This window comes from Panthera leo, chromosome A1, assembly GCF_018350215.1.
Source record: "Panthera leo isolate Ple1 chromosome A1, P.leo_Ple1_pat1.1, whole genome shotgun sequence".
Lineage (NCBI taxonomy): Eukaryota > Metazoa > Chordata > Mammalia > Carnivora > Felidae > Panthera > Panthera leo.
Genome location: NC_056679.1, coordinates 61,959,607 through 61,979,906, shown reverse-complemented (window position 1 = coordinate 61,979,906; position 20,300 = coordinate 61,959,607). Strand labels below are relative to the sequence as shown.

General features: G+C 33.3%; 1 long non-coding RNA gene across 3 annotated transcripts in view; it reads left to right on the top strand.

Moving 5' to 3' along the window:
- The window catches only part of LOC122214133, a 303,112-nt gene that overhangs the window by 243,846 nt on the left and 38,966 nt on the right, over positions 1 to 20,300 (top strand). For 2 of the 3 annotated variants that reach the window (XR_006199758.1, XR_006199754.1), the window contains exons 2-4: positions 7,195 to 7,495; positions 9,927 to 10,036; positions 16,166 to 16,267. This is a non-coding gene — a long non-coding RNA (uncharacterized LOC122214133). The remainder of the gene's footprint in view (positions 1 to 7,194; positions 7,496 to 9,926; positions 10,037 to 16,165; positions 16,268 to 20,300) is intronic. The other variant, XR_006199759.1, reaches the window with a different exon arrangement.

Here is a 20,300-nt window from a genome sequence, read left to right as displayed (position 1 = left end):
CCTTAATTATTCTTCTCCAGTGAACAATTATTACTGAATCCAGGTTTTCCTTTTTTCCAACCCAGTAATTTGTCTCTCTGTTTTTGTGGAAACAACATTATATTGTTCTCATTGCTTTAACCCTATAGTTGTTTTCACTGTCTCTTTATGGGTTCAATTGTTGTTTCCTTCTTTCTAAAAATTGTATTTATATGTAGTAATATAATTATGAAATATATAATTCATAATTATATACATTTACAGGAGAAAGTACTCTTACAATTATAGTCCTGATTCTTCAACTGGTTACATGGCAATAGCTTGTACTTATAAGTATCTTCTTCACTACCCATTCCATAGCCTCTTTATTGTCGGCAATTACTTCAACTGGTCATTGTTTTTTGCAAAATGGGACAACAAAAACTTGTATTCCTGAAATATAAAGGTCACTTATTCCTGCTTGAATTTAATTGTAATTTTCCATTGACATAATGTCGGAGTTTATATTATTGGTGCTGGTAACTGAAGTGGGATCATTTGCCACACCTTGACAAAATTTTGTCAGGATAAATTAAAATATATCATCAAAAATTTCACGGGGTGCAATACATGTGCCTAAAATCTGTTTTTAAATATATGTAATCATAAATGTATGTATATATATGTGACTGTTGATTGCAGCAATGAATATGTTGCTAAAACATAAAAAAAATAGTTAAAAGCAAACTTGAATGTCCGTCTAAAGGAAAAATACAAAACGCATGGTGTTACAATGAAAAATAAACACTCGAATGGCTTGTAATTGCACAACACATCTTCCATTGGTGTCTTCCACCCTTCCTTTGCAGTGTCTCATGGGTCCTGCACGTGCACATATATAGGCTTCTACTGTACTAAAGTAATTGCTTTTCCTTCACTACTCATCATCATTTTGGTCTCTGCAACACCCACCCCACCCCCATACTGAACCATTTTCTTTACACACATTTTCATTTTTTTTAGTGAACTCCTACTTATTTTTAAAATTGCATTGCATACTTCTTCATTGTGAAATCTCCCATGAGTCAAACTGACAGATATGTACTCTCTTTTCCTTTGCAACACCCTTGTGTTATAGAATATTTCATATTTTAGGACAACTGGCATTTATCTCCAATATGTCTTGTACTTCTTTCAGATACTAATGTATATTTCGAAGTATGTACATTTAGCACAGCATCAGGCAATAGGAACTGCCCCTAGAAATTACAAAATAAATGAATGTTTATACATATGCTCAAACTAGTGTATGAATGGGTCATACATGTTCTTGTCAGTATTTACATTTTAATAAATGCATTGTATTTGTGCATAAAAGGATGTTAGAATGTTAGTGAAACATATTTGATAAACTAAGAATCATTATATTTTCATGCCATTGAGTTGCGTAACCATTTGGGGTTATTAGTTTTTGCTTAAATCAGAATCATATAATTAAGTGATAAATCACGTAATAGAGATTGAACAATTTATAAAATATTCATCTGGAGATATAAATCAGCAGTAACTATGTTTCTGTAAGTAATCACATAAAAATCGATATGAATGGCATGCATGCTGATCATTTTACAGTGTCTGTATGACATAAAATGTTTTGAAATGACATTTATGTAGCCATTTTTCTGTATTATACAGATTGCATACTAAAACTTAATTTTATCAATATTATGGCTGCAGGGTCAAATAATTTGATCATACTATTGCTTTCTTTAAAAAATTTCATGGAAATAGAGTTAAATCAACATCATCTTAAAACCACTGAAAACAGCACTCTTGTAGGTGGGTTTTGTTATATGCTTACTATGTTTCAGGAATGTATAAGGCCCTTATATTAATTTCATCTAATTTTATAATACATTTTCATAGTATTTATTTTTGTTAGTATTTTTAGATGAACAGTTGATTTTCACAGAAGTTAGTTTCTTAACTTCAAATTACTCTTAAGGCTACATCCAAAAATAGAATGCATGCCTATAAAACTGCAGTCAGGCCTGTTACCTAGAAACCGTGTCTTGTTTGTATTTTTGTTTACTCATAAAACATATTAACCTACATCAAAAATTTAGATAAAATAGTTTACAAATACACATGTGGGAATTATACTATCATAGAATTTTAGAAATAAAAAATGGCTACTAGAAATTCTAATTTAAAAAAATATTGAGTTCCATGGAGGTTAGGCAGTGGAAGTTTCTGCACTAAAATATTTTTACGTTGCTTGTAAATTTTATGTGGCAACTTATTTTTGAACATACTTAACACTCATAATGATAGTCCATACTATTTTGTAATCTCAGGAAGTGCTATTGTGCTGGTTATTTACCTGTTACCTTTCAAGCTATTAGTCCCCCTTACTAACATCTTCTGTCTTCAAACTACTTTGCTGTTAGTGTTTCGGAGTTGTGTCCATGCAAAACACATTGGTGGGCAATTGAAAGACGAGGGAGAAGAAGGGACCTTACTTCTTCCTCTTTCTACATCTCTCAGCATTTTTCATATGTGTTCATATATGTGTTTTGCACCTCAAACATCAGCTCTCTGACCCTCAGTATGAGCCAGCTCTGTCCCTCAGCTGTCTGATTCCAGGACATGAGTCTAAGAGACTTTTCTCCAAGCTCCTAATTTTTGGTAACCCCACTTCTTCCCTTTAGTTGTTAATGCTGTGGATGGTACCTGCTTGCTGCTTCCGTGTTCTGTCTCACATGCAGCTTCTCAACAACAGTGGAACCAAGTCCCTGTATTCCAGTCATTAAAAGGCAAACTGGACCTGGTTTTCTCCACTACCAATATAGTACTTTGGTCAGAAATAATCTTTTTAAATCTGCAACCTATTAATTATTTGGTTTCTCGCTGAGATATCTTTATAAATAATAGATATTTATATTATATGCAGCAGGTTTTTTTCAATACAAAAAGATGTTTGGATTTTTCATTATTGACACAAAGTAAATGTGGTATATGTTATATATTCACACTTATGTAGATCTTACTAAGCAATTGATTACCATATTTTAAACATTTCTGCCATATGCCCATCAGTGCTGACATCCCATATGGAAGCTAATCTTGACAACTTCCTGTGTTTTGATGGCTGTTCTTACTTGTCTCTCCCGGTTGGACTGTCCTTTCTCTGGTACTTCTTGACCCTTCTCAAAATCAAAGGAAGTTAGCCTGAGGCTTGAACATGAGGCTTCACTTTTGATACTACGTTTTTAAAGACTACAAAGACATTTTGTTAGCCTTCCTGACGAAATGTTCATTTTTCCTTTAATTGCATGTATTATAAAATTTATCATAATTTTTATAAATTTGGAGTACATATGATAGAAACAAGGACCTAGATGTTCACATATTTTAATCTCTGAAATCACTTAATACGGTATTTCATGTATTAACTGAATTTCATTGAATAATAAAATATAATAACTATATATTTTAAAAAAACACTATAGAAACCAATATTACCAATGTTTTTGGATGCGATATTGTTGGCAATAAAAACATTGTTACTAGAAGGAAAAAAAAAAGCAAAGATAAATTGACCAAACAGACTTAAACGATAAAACTGAGAGGTAGTAAAGGATAATTTTACATTGTGTTGCTCCTGCCTGAAGTAAGATTTTCTAATAAATTAGAAGTATCCATAGAATAAGAAAATTAGTCATTTTTACATAACATTAATCAGTTCCATATTTCCTATCGAAAGCATGCTATTATAGAATGGATGTTTGTGCCCCCTCCAAAAAAAATTCATATGTTGAAATCCTTACCCCTAGTGTCATGGTATTAAGAGATGGGCCTTTGGGAAGTGATTGGGTGATGAGAATGGGGTTTTCATGAATGATATCAGTGCCCTTATAAAAGAAACCCCAAAGATTTCTCTTGTTTGTTTCCCACCACGTGAGGACACAGTGAAAATGGACATGTGGGAAGTGAATTTCTTCCATTAAGAGAAACCCTTCAGCAAGCATCACAAGGTGAAGATAATTTAGTAGAGAAAAATCATATCTCTTGCATTTATACACAAGGTGGCAAACAGTGAAATAAATAGCTAGTTTTAGAAATGGAAAGTTTATGAAGGCCCTCTGCTTTAAAATCTCAGTGGAGATAGGAGATTGAAAAACACTGAAAGTAATCTATTAACTTTAATACAAGACTAACGGGGAAGATTGGATGATATAGAAGAGAATAAATAGAAAATGTATGGGACATCTGGTTGGCTCCGTCATTTAAAGGTCTGTCTCTTGATTTTGGCTCAGGTCATTATCTCATGGTTTCTGAGGTGGAGCCCCCTGTGGATACCCAGGTCGGGCTCTATGCCGACGGTGCAGAGCCTGCTTGGGATTCTCTCTCTATCCCTCCCTCCTTTGCATGCTCTCTCTCTCTCTCTCTCAAAATAAATAAACATAAACAAACAAACAACGAAGAACAAGAGTTCCAAACTATGATTAACTTATGGAACAATTATAAATTGTCATTTTATACAATTAAAACACTTTTATATACAACACTTAAAACAATGCTTTTTAACTGTTGATAATATAACAATTACATTATTGTCATATCTGACTTTGTAATCTATTTGTATTAAACTGTTTCTTTAATTGCACCTAATGTATTTCATAATATGTTATAAACCCTAAAGAAAAATATTTAACAAAGTGAAAAAAATTTTTAAATAGACTTTTAAAAGCAGACATATTTAAAAAAGCAGTTAAAAGAACAATTTGTTAGAAAGTTCTTAGCTACACTATGTACACAGCAATATTTACAGCATAGTCTTTGAAGAAGAGGATTATACATCATAGAGCATTACATTTTGGTGTAGAGACACACAACTTTATCCTGGATATGTCATCCTGGAAACAAACAGGTTTTTGAGCCTGAATATCTTCAAAACAGACATCTTTAAAAGTGACAATTCATACTTGAGAATTTAAGATTCATGTTCAATAAAATACTGCATCCTGGTACATAGTATATGCTGAAATTGAAGTGTGGCATTGTGTACAAAAATCACATTAAGGAATGTAAACTGAAAATAGTACTGGGGAGAAACAGTACCCATATTAGTTTCTGAGTTTGAACTTACTTTTATACAAGGTTAATACTGCTTTAGAAAAGAGAATTATGATTTTTATCACTCTAAGCCACTGCTGTTTAGAGTCAAAGTTGACTTTGGATATATCCTCTTCAACTTTTGTACTAAAAGTTACCTAGAGAAACAAAGAAAACAATAAGTATAGTCTTAATTCTATGCTCAAGTCTAAACCCAGCGTTCTTCCTATAAGATAATGCTTGTCAGTCTAACCTAGTTAACCCAGTTAACCTTTATGTTACCGAATTTATGGGATTCACGTGTTTTCAAATGTTTAACTTTTTTCAATTTTTATGGTATAGTTTAAACATTCAGGATTATTAATTAAGCTTGGGGGGTGGGGAGAACCTAAATATGCATTATTTGTGATATTTAGGTTTTCAAAAGTTTTGAAGACATCGATCATTAGTGATTATTTTAAAAAGGTACTATATGCCTATTGTTAAACTAGGATTATACATAAAACCATAAACAGAAAAAGAAAAACAATGCTTTTTGGTCTTTTTCAATAATTAAGTTTGGTTCCCAAGATTTTCTGTACCAAAATATTTGCTTGTGTTTACATACTTCTGGATTTGAATCACATATTATTCATGTAGGCCTTAAGGGAAGTGAAAATAAAAGTGAAGTCCAGAAAATCTAATTGGAAAATAATTACTAAGAGTGCAAAGAAATAAGAAGTATTTCAGACTTTGAAAATGCTTGCTCTATATAAGTCTTCCATTTGGTTATCACTTTTTTTGGGGGAGATTCAATATTTAATGTGGATTTACTACATCTAATAGAATTCTTAAGTCAGTTTCTTTTTTTAGATGTAGTTAACTCCAGATGTGTTCACTTGGGAGTGAACCCTCATTCACATTTCACTGTGGAAAAAATGAAGTCCATCAGAGAGAATTTCTTTCAAATATTTGTAAAGACTCATCCATTTTGATAATAAACTGTTCAAGCATTTTAATTCTAATGAGTTAAATTAATCTCCACTGCAAAGGGAAATTTATTTCATTTTATACATGAGGGTACCATTACGGAAAACAGATTATACAAAGCAAGAATACATATAAAAAGGCAAATATTAATTCTGAACTATATATAAAACATCTAAAGCGACCACATCTGTTTGGATACATCAGCAAATTTGGAAACATGGCAATACCAAGATTTTGAACATTTTATAAAGATTCTCTCAAACTCAACCTTAAACCAAAATGTGAAAAATAATTTTGATGGGTTTCATATTTTCTTAATGTGAGAAGAAAGTATGAGATGTTCACAGTTTATTCAGAGTCTGTGATTGCCTCACCTAAGGTAATGATAAAGTAAACATATAAACATTGTATTCGTAGAGAAAAAGCTAACCTCACCGAGTCTTTCCTTAATGCACAATATGTGTGTGTGTGTGCATGTTGGCGAGATTTCTCTCTCTCTCTCTCTCCTTCTGTCTGTCTCCCCCTCTTCTTATAAGGCCATTAATCCCTTTATGAGGACTCCAACCTCATGACCAAATTTAGCCCTCGTTACTTCCAAAGACTCCCATCTTTAAATACCATGACAATAGAAGTTAGGACTTTAACATCTGAATTGTGAGGGGACACAAATGTTCACTCCATAACAAGGCTTCAAAAGATTGGGGAAGAAAGATATGTGGCAAACATTACCATATTCTAAATGATATACTGGGTGTCCTATAGGGAATTAAGAAATACATACTCAAACTATTAAATGATTTATTTTTAAGTCTTGTTTTCTTAACTATTTCTACCCTTGGCCTACCTCCCTCTTGAGGGTATAAAAAGGCTGATGTAAAGAGGAAAGAAGAAAATATGTTTGGGAGGAAAAATGAGACTTTGCCTGCCATTTTCCTTCCCATCCCTATAGAGGGAAGTGGAGAGGATGGGTAGATATGTCATCATGCTGACAGATTCCCATGGAATTTGGAAATAGTAAACAATGTGCAGTTCATTTAAAAAGAGCTTGACGTGTTTGTATCTGCCTGAGATGGCAAAACAGGGAGAGAGAAAGACTTTATTGAGACTAGCTACACTTTGTGTAATTTTGGATTGTTTCTCGTGTTCCAGATGTGTGCTATGCAGAGAAGGAGCCAGCTGCTGCCATTCACAACACTGCTTCAGATGGCTGTCTGGAGGGGTCATGGAATGCCAACAGTAAGGCGGACCTCTGGATGAGTAGGCACTGAGAAAACCATAAGCAATCAGCCTAGGAAAATGCACTGCTTCCGTCACGAAAACGGAATTCCAGTATTCTCTAGACAGTCGTGTTTTAAGTGAAGAAACTAAAAATGTACTCTATTTGAGCGGTATCTTTGGTTGCATTCCAAGCACCAGGAAAGCCACAATCAAACCATATTTACTCAACTAAGTGAGTAAAAAATGTTTCTGCCCTTTAAACTTCCTTTCTAACCTCTGCTCTCACTGTTTCCCTGGGGAAATCATATACCATTCTCAAAAAGCAAAGGAGAAAAATAAAAGAGTAAGATAGGGAAGGAGAAAAGTTCTGCCAAATGTCCCTTTCCCACTTATGTCTCCAGTCTAAAGTGGGTCCAGGTCACTGAATGAAGAATCTTTAAATAAAGTTTAGTTTTGCTATTACACAGGATAATATAATTATTGATTATGCAAATCTTTGGTGAGACTGAATGCAACTGAAGAGGCTTCTTATTGTTGTTGTGTTGAGTAACCACAAAAGTAATGAAAAATTCCTTGAATTTAATAAGAAGGAATTAGCCCCTCAGAATGGATTTGTTCAAGAAGTATGACAAAAGAGAATGTTTTCACTTATATCCTGTGGAACCCAACTGTCTAAATCTTGACTCAGCATGAAGTGAAGTATACTGCAGAGTATTTCTCATACCAAGACCTAAATATTGTTAAATTATAATACACCCAAGCAATAAGTGGTGGTAATCTGGGACTCAGATATAATTTGAATAAAAAAAATTCCCTCAGTTTCTAGGTGCTATTCTTTTTCTCCTAGGAGCTTAGACCTAATTACTGAAGTTGACGAAAGGCTTTTTAGAAACCGAGCAATCTTTTAAGAAGTTCACATGTATTATTAACTATTTTAATCTTCACAAGAATGAATATATGTGAGGAAACTGAGACAAGGAAAATTAAGTGACATGACAAAAAATGGAGGTGATTATCAGAGTCAAGATTTGAGCAATGGATATGTAGATTCACAACTTTGTCTTAAATACTATACTTTACTGTTTAATTTGTGATGTTAGCTAGTCTGGATTGGTTACACAACTAACTCCTAAGGACCAGATTTTAATGTTCCTCTACAGAAATTAACTCTTTCCACTTATTTTCTTAAATTCATCATTCAGTTTAAATTCATTTGAACAATATTGGGAAAATCTTTTTTTTTAATTTTTTTTTCAAACGTTTTTTATTTATTTTTGGGACAGAGAGAGACAGAGCATGAACGGGGGAGGGGCAGAGAGAGAGGGAGACACAGAATCAGAAACAGGCTCCAGGCTCCGAGCTATCAGCCCGGAGCCTGACGCGGGGCTCGAACTCACAGACCGCGAGATCGTGACCTGGCTGAAGTCGGAAGCTTAACCGACTGCGCCACCCAGGCGCCCCTATTGGGAAAATCTTTTAACAAACTAACCAGCAATCACAGACAGTGAATAATCTTTAAGCTGTAAATTATTCTCAAATTCTACATTTTTCAGATTCTCAGTGTCTTGTCTGATCTGACATAGGTTGAAACATTTTTTTATATTCTCTATCCAAGTTGTTTTTGTCAATTTCCATGTAGTTTGAAAAATTGAGGTTATTGAGATTGTAGGTTATTCATTACTTAAAAGTGGAACTATTAAAGTCCTATTGAAAATTTTCCCTTTTACCTCTGCACAATGATCCTCCTTTCCACAAAATGCATTTTGCTTAAATTCTTGACTGGCTGACATTATTAACACACTTATTTGTTTGTATTTGCCTGACATGTTACCATCTTTGAAGAAACTGTTGATCTATGAAATATTTCATAGACATCTGTGATAGATTGACTAATGACTCACCAAAGATGTGAGTCTTAGGACTCACACCCTAGGCCCTGATGAATATCTTAACATCACATGGAAAAAGGGAATCAAAATTGCAGATGAAATTAAATTTGCTAATCAGCTAACCCTAACATAGGGAGATTATGCTAGATTATCAAGTGGTCCCAGTATTAACACATGGGCTCTTAAGAGTGGAAGATGAAGGCAGAGAGTATATCAGAGATTCAACATAAGAAAGAAGGAGGAGAGATCAAAGCATGAGAGGGGCTCCTCCCCCTTTTGCTGGTTTTGAAGATGAAAGGAGGGAGACAGAGACAAGAATACAGACAGAATTTGTAGGCTACAGCCTACAGGGAACTCAGTTTCACAACCAGAAGGAACTGAATTCTTTCAACCATCTGAATGAGCAGGGAAATGGGTTCTCTTTTAGAGCTTCCAGAGAGGAACACAGCCTTACCCACATCTTGATTTTAGTCTGCTGAGACCAATGTTAGACTTGACCTATAAGAACTGTAAAATAATAACCCCATGTTGTTTATTAGTCACTAAACTTGTTATGGTTTGTTATAGTAGGAATATAAGACTAGTAGTATAAAATATATTTTATAACATCAAAATATATTATATGCAATAGGATATTAAGGTGGTACCAATTTGCTTCAGTTGTGAGTACAGCATGAAGATAATAGATAACAATTACCAAAGTGGGTGGGAAGATTATCTTCGTGTGTAAAACTTATAACTAAAACTGATGAAAACTAATTCTGTAATTCTTAGAATTCTCAGAAAGATGAAAAATATCAAAAGGAAGGAAGAGAGAAGGTAATTAAATTCTGGACTATTTCTTTGAAGAAAGACCTGCTATGTACCTAAATTCCTGCTCCAAGGTGAATGAGCTATACTTAAAGTAAATGACTCTTCAGAGAATTGCTAGAACACTTAGTATATGACCCCTGCATTTGGGGGATGGTAATTGGACTTATGCCAGGAAAAATATTGGGCATCGGAAGTATTGTCAAGCTGCTTCCTTAGGATAAATGGCAGAGGGAGGGAAAGAGGGAGAGAGATTGGAAGTATTCACAGTCTTTTTCAAATAGATCTAAGATAGGTGCATCCTAAAACAGATGTAGAACTTGTATTTAGGGTCATTTGTAAAGGAATCTTATACCAGAAAAGTTGTGCTGGGGGTAAGAGTCTCTAAAAGTAGTTCTTATAGGGGAGACACTGGTGAACCAAAAGCTGAAGAATATTGTAAAGGAAAATATTGCCCATGGCATGGCATTGCAGGGACAAGTCACCAATGATAGGAGTCTCACCAAAAGCATAAAAGGAAAAAGGAAGGAAAATGTAAAAGTAAAACTAAAAACAGGAAAAAGTTCTCTAAACTCAGGAAAGTGGCACTTTATACTGTCTTGAGACCTAGAAATAATGGTTACTCCCAGGGAAGAAGTAACCAGTCCCCAGATACCTTTTCCAGATAAAAGGTGGCTTCCATCAGCAGACCTTGGGAAGACTAAGCTACTTGTGAAGATTGAAACATGCAGATATTAATTTTTATGCTGAAATTGTTTTGCAACCTAAAGTTTTTCAACGGTGTTATTATCTAAGAGCAAACAGAAAACTCCTGAAACTTGACAAGTGTTTAACCAGAAATTTACTATTAGAGAAGAGAGGAGAAGCAAGAGAAATTTACTATGAATAAATTTAAAGAATGATGAGACAAAATAACTTTTGTTATGAATAAATCAAAAATTATGCTTGTTCTGCATGCTAGATACAATGCAGTGAAATAGAAAAAATAGAAACATTTCTTGGAACAGACTCCTCCCTGATTGTCTATGTCTCTAATTCCACAAGGCTAACTAGTCCTAAAGATTTTATTTTCTGCTTTTTCTCCAATTTGGTAATAGTCATATTTCGCAATAGAGTATATTCTTACATTTTTTGTGTGTTTTTAAAAGTTCTGTGAATGCTATTTTATTATCACTTCCATAACTTCCTTTTCTTTATTCAACATTTTGTTTTTGAGGGTCACTCATCTTGGTACCGCAATTTGTGATTCACTTATTTTAATATAAAAATAAATATTTTAAATATTTAGTATTTTATTGCATGATTACACTACAATATATTTAGCCATTCTGTTGTTAATGAAGATTTAGGGGGTTTTGTTTTTTCTGTTACAAACAAGGCTACCATGAATTTCAGATATACATTCCCTAGTGCCCATGTATTCAGTTTTATCTAGAATAACTGAAGAAGGTTCATTCACTTTCTTAATTAAAATATTAACACATTTTGTTTTAGATTTATTTCTTCTAAGAAAGATGAGATTAGATTTTACTTTTTAATCGATATTAGCATTTTAAAACTTTGTAAGTCTTGGAACACATGATTTCCTTTTTCTCACATTGGTAATTTTTTTTTCTTGTCATTTATTAAATCCTAAAAAAAAAAAAAGGCAGTTTCCTGCATTTGTTTTTTTGGGTGTATGCATGTGAGATATATTTTCAGGCAGATAAATTGTAGAATTTTTATATTTGAATGGCCTACCATAGTATGAGAATAATGATAAACATGATAAATACAAAATAAGACACTATTGATATTTTTATTTTACACATTAGAAAAGCAAGGATCGTCATTTGCTTATAGTCACACAGCTAATGAGGGATAAAATTAGAAAAATAAAAATTGTCTGTGTTTTTGCCACAGATAGCAAGTTAATTATTGAACAACCAAAATATGGAAAGAATGATCAATGTTAAACATTTCTGGGTCCGTTGCATGTATATTTTCCTACTTAGACTTACAGATAATTTAACAAGCTTTTGTTGTTGAAATAAATGAACATATTTAAGGTTGTAATGTTATTACATGAATATTTTGGCTTACTATCAACTGGATCTTAGAATTATACAAAAATTGGTTGCACAACTATAAGCTATCAAAACTGTAGATAAGTATGTCATAATCATTTCTTGTAAGACTAGTCAAAAATATATACATATATATTATATTTTATTTAGTTGTGTCCTAAGATACATGCTTATTTCATATATATGTGAACACATATACATGAATGTATACATATTATAAAATAAAGAAAAACTGAAACTTAAACAAGAAAGGCATACAATGTTAGAATTAAAACTTTCAAGGTCTAGTCATTTTATTTATTTTATTTTATTTTATTTTATTTTATTTTATTTTATTATTTTATTTTATTTTATTTTATTTTATTTTATTTTATTTTATTGTTTTTTTTAAAGTTTATTTATTTATTTTGAGAGAAAGGGAGTGAGCATGAAAGAGGGAGGAGCAGAGTGATGGAGACATTGAATCCCAAGCAGGCTCCATGCTGACAGAGCAAAGCCCATCTCAGGGCTTGGTATCACACAGATCTTGAGGTCATGACTTGAGCCAAAATCAAGAGTCAGACACTTAAATGACTGAAATACTCAGGGACCCCAAGTCATATTTTAAAGAAAATCTTTTTTATTGGGAAAAATATCCTGGTAACACGTCAGTCTGAATACATCTAAAAATTCAGTGTAAATTGCAAAGCTATATGTTGTATCTAGATAAAATAGGCAGCCTGTTGGGGTGCATGGATGGCTCAGTGGTTTGGGTGTACAACTTCAGCTCAGGTCATGATCTCACAGTCAGTGAGTTCCAGCCCCGTGTCAGGCTCTGTGCTGACAGCTTAGAGCCTGGAGCCTGCTTCGGATTCTGTGTCTCCCTCATTCTCTGCCCCTCCCCCACTCACACTCTGTCTCTCTCTCTCAAAAAAATAAACATTAATTTTATTAATTAAAAAACAATAGGCAGCCTATTGATCACTTGGTTTTAACAGACTGAGTGAAGTCCTATAACAATCCATAAAGACAAATTTGAGGAAAAGGCTGCTATTTTCTTAAAAATTGAGGATGGTTCCTCCTCTAAAGAGTGCGATATAACAGGGATTTTAATAGTACAGTAGTTCCCCCTTTCTCTGCTGTTTGACTTTTCATGGTTTTAACTACCCAAGGTCAGCTGTGCCCCAAAGCAGATGACTCTGCTCCTGACTTACAGTCCAAAGGTCACTAGTAGCCTGATGCTATGTCATCATGCCCACATCATTTCCCCTCACTTCATCTCATCATGTAGCCATTTTATATCTCACATCATTGCAAGAAGAAAGGTGAGGACAGTAACAGTTAAGATATTTTGAGAGAAAATACCACATTCACATAACTCGCATTATGGTACATTGTTATGATTGTTTTATTTTATTATTAGTTATTGTTAATCTCTTACCATGCCTAATTTATAAATTAAATTTACCACAAGTAGGTATATACAGAAAAAAATGTATATATAGGGTTCAGAACTATACTATATACACAGAGTGTATCCCCTGCCAATGGGGGAACTACCACTATTTGTTTAGAAATTTCATGATTGGGCATCTTGTGGCTCAGTTGGTTGAGTGTCCCAACTGTTGATTCTGGCTCAGGTTATGATCTCACGATTCATGGGATCTTGCCCTGTGTCTTGTGGAGCCTGCTTGGAAATCTCTCTCTCCCTTTCTCTCAGTCCGTCCCCTGCTTTCTCTTTCTCAAAATAAATGAAGGAATAAAAAATAAAAGAAATTTCATGAGACCATGAAGCACTTAATGGATGCCTTGAGATTCCAACATTGCTTCTGCTCCCTTGAAAGAACTTCCACCAGTATGCAATTAGTATTTGTTAAATTATCAGTCATTTCATGATTCCAGTCCTTGTAAACATTTTAACATTATATATAGTATCACTTCACTCATAAAAAATGTGAAAAGACTTTATCAATATTACATTATATATGTTTGCCACCAAATATTACAATATTGACAACTCAAGTTTTATTATTCAAAATATGCTCTCTAAGATCACTTTAACTGTTTCTTTATGAAAACCTATGCAGAAAATATCATCATTGGCTATTTCAATCTGTATTTATTGCCTTTTATTGTAAACTTAAATTACCATTAAATCTGTGAATACATTCATTCAGAGAATATTGTTAGCATCTCTTCTCTTTAGGCACCAGAAAATATGGTAAACATAAAAGAGAAAATAGTGAAACATAAAACATAGGCTGTAATCTTGTTAAAATTTAGATGGTTAGCAAATATCAGTGACCTAAAGCCTGATCCTTTTACATTCAATATGAATAGTTTTGGCTTTTTTTTTTTTTTTTTTTACTTATAAGGGTTGTTTATTCAGCAAAATGAATGAATGAATGTGCACATGTAAGTCCCAGTATAAAATTGTATATTATGAAACCTATTTCATTTCTCTTCAGTCTCTAATCAAAGGAACGGATTGTTCTATTTCCAGGATGGTTCTACCAGTTAAAAATATATATATATGCTGGTGGCCATAAAGAATACATATATCATTTGCAGAGAAATAGTTAACATAGCGATTCTCAATTTCCTTTGACACAAACCTACTTCTTACTAACATACAGAGACTATGCGTTTTGCAAGGGAGAATGAAAAATCTTCAGTATGCTTGCAACTGTCTACACAAATTCAGTAAAAGGGTAGAGGGGTTCCAACATGATCCTTCAGAGAGATATAGTAAGTGGCATCAACATAGACTAAGATATATATTTTTTTTCAGTATGGTGATAGTTTATGATGTAATTTATATTTATGGACGATCCCATTGTAAACTATGGATTCAAGCTGACAGGAATAGTCTTTAAAGTATAATTTTTTAAATACAAAATTATGAGTTTTTCTGATCAATAGTATTTTCCATTTAAGTGGAGTTAACATGTATATAATTCTCAGAAAAATAATCACACACAAGGTATTATTTCCAGGGCATACAATTGTGACTGTAATGCATGATAAGAAAAAGTCACAATCTAATTTTTGAATACAAAATGGAGTTCACATTTTTAAGATGAAACCTTTTACATTCAAAATCGTATTTATTTTTATGTTAAGGCTTATTTTGTCCATGTTATATTTTAAAAGACTTTATTGGCATTCTAAATTGTAAATATCACTGCTCTTAGTACAATTCTTGTTTGAAAATATTACATTATTTAAATTCTTATCAATTTAATATGGTTATTATTTAATAGCATTAGCAAAACAATTTCATGGCAAAAGGAATGACTACTTTTTCTAGAGTGAGGTCAATTTTAAAACATACTAAAAATACTACCTGTTAACGTGCTTATGATCAAAAGAAGTGTGACTTTAGAGAGCTCAACCAAATGACTGATGTCAAGCCAAAGAAAAACACAATGATTTGTAAATAAATATAATTTTGTCTACTTAGATATTAAAGATTATGCCTTCCTTGCTTGGTGCAGAGAACACAAGCAGATTATTAAAGAAACATCTACAATTGTGTCTACATGCTGAGGTATCAGTCTAGAGTTTTTCTGAGCAACCGATGTCTGAAGTGAAGACAGTTATTCCCTACAGCGCTCGCAGTTTACTCCAGGGAAAACTCAATTCTTTTTATCACAAAGGAAGATAGAACTGGGGAAAAAAAATTAATTGTCAGAGCCAGTAAGATTACCTGAAGCATAATAGAAGAGAAGTTAGCAAGCCCAGGAGTGGGGGAGAAAAAGAAAAATACTGGTGAGAGCACATTATTTATGAAATATTGCAAATGACCTATTGTAAAGAGGATATAAATACTTCTGAGTAAGCTTGATGTATTTTAACTGGTGAGATTGAATTTTCTATACCAAAATTTCTCTTGATCAGTTGCAGTTATAATCCAACTAATGAAAATTCCAGGTACAAGAACAGGCATGGACATTTTAAATTCGAAATAACTTTCATTAGTAATGCTATATAAATCTACTTTAGAACTCATTAAATTGGATTTCTCAACCTCAGATTCATCCATCTTAGTAGCTCAACATATTTCCTCTTTATTCCTTTGTAGTTTAGCATCCAGGCAATTAAAGATAAAATTTGTCTAATGGAGAAAATATTCATTTTTATTCATTAATTCAACAGATATTTACTGAGTACTCATTGGATCAAACACAAGAATGTAATGATGAAGAAAATATTTTTTATGAAATTTACTTTCTACCGAAGGAGTAGAAAGTAATCAAGGTAAGCATGTAAAATGTCCAACATATCGTCTAGTCATAAGAACAAAGGAGAAAAATAAAGGAGGAAAAGAAGAATAGGAGATGATGGGGAGGTGTTGTAATAGCTCCAAATTTGGAACCTGAGCTACTGGAGATCAGGTTTACCATTTACAAAACCATGGAAGACTGTGGAAAGAGCAGATGTGTGGGGAATATCAGGACATCAGCTCTGGGTATGTTAAATTTATGTGTGTGTTTGATATTCATTGGGGTTCATGAGTCTGTGGTGAAAAGGAGAGGTCTAGGAAACCAATTTGACAATAAATTTCATATTAAAAAATAAAAAAAAATAAAAGGAGAGATCTAGGCTAGAAGTAGAAATTTATAAATAATTAGCATATGTTTGTGTGTAGTATTTAAGCCAGGGACACATAAAATTACCAAAGGAGTAAATATAGATAGAGGCTAAGTTCAAGGACAGAAAGACTCTAGTGTTATGACATTGGCATTTTGAAGAGGGGAATCCAGCAAAGCTTACTGAGGAATATTCACTAGAGAAAGAAGGAAAATTAGTATGGCAAACTAGGAACCAAATGAAGAAATGAGTTCCAATGAGAAGAGAAATTAAAATGGCAAGAGAAATATGATTGTATATATATATATATATATATATATATATATATATATATATACACATATGTGCATTTATATGTGAAGTATGATTATATATGTATGATTTTTTGCATGTATATATATATACATATATACAGATAAATATACACGCACATTTAGTCAATGTGTTAAATGCTGTTGATAAGTAAAGAAAGATGAATAAACAGCACCATGGATATTGTTGTCAGTGGAGTGTGTTCAAAAGAGCCTGGAAAGAGAAATTGGACACAGATTATACAGAAATTTCTTTCAAGAAATCTTGTGTCAAGAAAAGGATAGGACTATACATTGATAGAAAGTGGAGTCAAAAGCACATAGGTTTTTTTTTTTTTTAATTTTTTAAATTCTTTGGTTGAGAGAAATCACAGCATATTTTATATTTACGGGAACAGTCCAGAGAATAGAAGAATCTGATGATACTGAGAAAGGAAGGAATGGAATTGTAAGGGTAAAAACAAATTCAAAGTGAAAGTAATGTTTTTTCCCATGCAAAAAGGGAAGGAAATTCCCCACTTCTTTCCTTTTCTTGGAACATTTTCTTTAGGTAGCATTTTCCTTAGGTAATTGTAAATTCTTTCTCTGCCCCTTTGATACATGTATATAAATCATTTAAAAGCTTAAGAAACTCTTGCTGGTCTCACAGTCAAGAATGTTTTTCTCAGGGGCCTGGAAAGCTTCCCTTTGAGATAGAACCATCAAGGAATATAAAGCCCTTATTTCCCAGTTTCTGAGAGAAGATAGGCTTCACTTCAGTAGGTGCCTCACTCCAAGTTGCAAAACCACTTTCTCTCATAAAGATAGAAGTTTATTTTTCCTTTGGATAAAGCCAATTAGCTAACACAGATGGTCATAATTACCAGGTGAATTTAGGATGAACTATGTGTAACCAATGGTGCCATCAATTCCTCCTAGTTAAGAATAGTTTGTCATGAAGATGTATCTAATGGATTGTGTCTGTTTGACTTATGTAAATGGATAATTTCTTTCTGTCTTTAGCAGACTACCTTTGATATACATCACATTCTGGTTTAATGCTTTTTCAATAATAAAACCATTTTCTTTCTCTTCTTCTTTGAAGAGGTTTCCTGGGTTGGCAGGAAATTTTGTTTGTAATTGTATTTCCCCAACAGCATACAGCAACCAAGTAGAGAGCTTGACCTTAGCTAGGAGCTGAGGTGGTTCATCCTCATAGAAGGAAAGGAGACAAATCTATGACCACAAATAATAAAAGTGTGTCATATTAAAAACACAACAGGCTTCAAAAGGAATTGCCTATATTAAGACCCATGTCACCAAACTATGACTTAGCATAATTACAGTTTCTACTCTCCCAGGAATGGAATCTTAAACCAGTCAGTCAAGAATCACCTGATCAACACTAATTAGGCAATCCACCTGATAGACCCCTTCCATTTCCCAAGGGAAAGTGTCCTTGCAATAGCCAACCTCCTTTATTGCCTAGTGCAACTTCCTTGTCCTACTCCCTTGGCCTATAAAAGTCTTTCATTCTGTACAGCTCCTTGGAGCTCCTTTCTATCTGCTATATTAGATGCTGCCTGATTTGAATCAATTTTGCTCAATCAAACTTTAAAAATTTTCAATTTGCATCAGTTTATCTTTTAATAGTAGAGATGATGGTGAGAACTTATGGAAACTCTTTTGATAAGTTTTCTTTCTTGGTGATGAAAGGAAGTGAGACCAACAATGACCTAAAGGATGTGACTTTTTAAGTGCAAAAGTCTAAGATGATACAACTGGTCACCTAGGAGAGTGGGGAGATAAAGGTCAAGAAACACAGTACTTTTTCTAGGCATTGCTAAGGTGCATACAAGAGTAGTAGATTGAAAGTGTAGATAAAGTAAAGAAGGGAATGGGTCTAAGATGACAGATGAACATTGCCCTCAGCAACTGGGAATTTGTTAGTGCTGTTTTTCTGAGCCCAGCAACCCCTGAGATATGAGAGAGAGAGATGAGATCAATTAGATCTCAGTAACAGTTTCATGTTACTTTTTCAACCATATACTTAACTATACAATTTTTTGTTCTCTTTGTCAAACCCTCACCTAGGATTTCAGTTGTGGCGCTTGGTATGCTGACCAAGTTTTACCTGACGAATGCACATCTCTTCTCTTTTCCTGTCTCAGTATTTCTTGGAAGTTCTAGGAGCTCTTGTGCTCCATATAAGAGAATCTTGGAAATTCGGGGGAATTAAAACACTTGGAGATTGGTAGAGGGTGGAAGCCATGGGCAGATATTCCAACCTCCTGGCTTTTAGACAAAACGTCATAAGATGTGCCTGTGTGTCTCTCAGAGGTCCTGATGGAATTGACTACCCACTGGCTACATCAGCATTTTCAGTAATATACCCTACACTGCCTTTCCCCCTTTCTGTCTCATGCTCTCTGCTTCCTTACTCTTGCTTCCCAGTATTATCTAATGAATAAACTAGCTCTATCTCGGTCCCTGTGTTAGGTTCTACATTTAGGGTAAACCAAATTAAATCATATGCTTTTATTCAGGATAAAAATAGAAGTAAAAAAATAAAAATGAAATAATGAAAAAATAAAAATTCCACTCATTAAAGATAGCAGTAACATTCTAAAAAAAATTCAGAGCTTAAGAATGAAAGTAAAGAAACTCAAACTAGCCTTAGCAAAGTGATGAGGTAAAAGGATTTTGAACCTAGAATTCTATACTTGGCTTGAGTAAATAATTAGTGTGGAGGGAAAAATACATTTTTAGACATGCAGTGCATCAGGAAATGGATTTCTGAAAACTTAACCCATGGATTCACTCAGCAAAATATTAACAAAAACATGAATTAAAAAAGCCAAAAATACTATTATGAACAAAAGCATCACCATGACAATTAGGGTCTCTTTGTAATTGCTCACCACTGTAGAGTAACCACGATATCTTGGTAGCAGTCCAGGGTACATATTTGAAGATCTATTTACAGGAAATTATCTGTATATCCATCTGTAAGTAGTAAGGTTCAATTTGTAGTCTTGTGTTCAGTACTCTTAAGACCTGGGATAAAACATGGTAGAAAAAAATATTTTTTAGGCTCCTGAAGATTTATCTTTACTTTTTAGTATTTCCTAGTAGTAAGAAAACAAAATGATCACATTTTCTCAGAATACCATTCCAACATATAATGTATATTATCATATAGATTGTTAAGAAAACAAAAAAAAAATGACAAGATAAAAACTAAAGAGAAATAGCAAATTCTTCTTATTAAGTGCAACATGCTAATCTATTATCATAATTACCCCACTTTGGATACACAGTATTAAATTCAAACATTAATTTATAATGTAGATTGGGTTCCATTTAACTTTATAGTGAAGAAAAATGCTGAAGTATGAATTAAGATATTT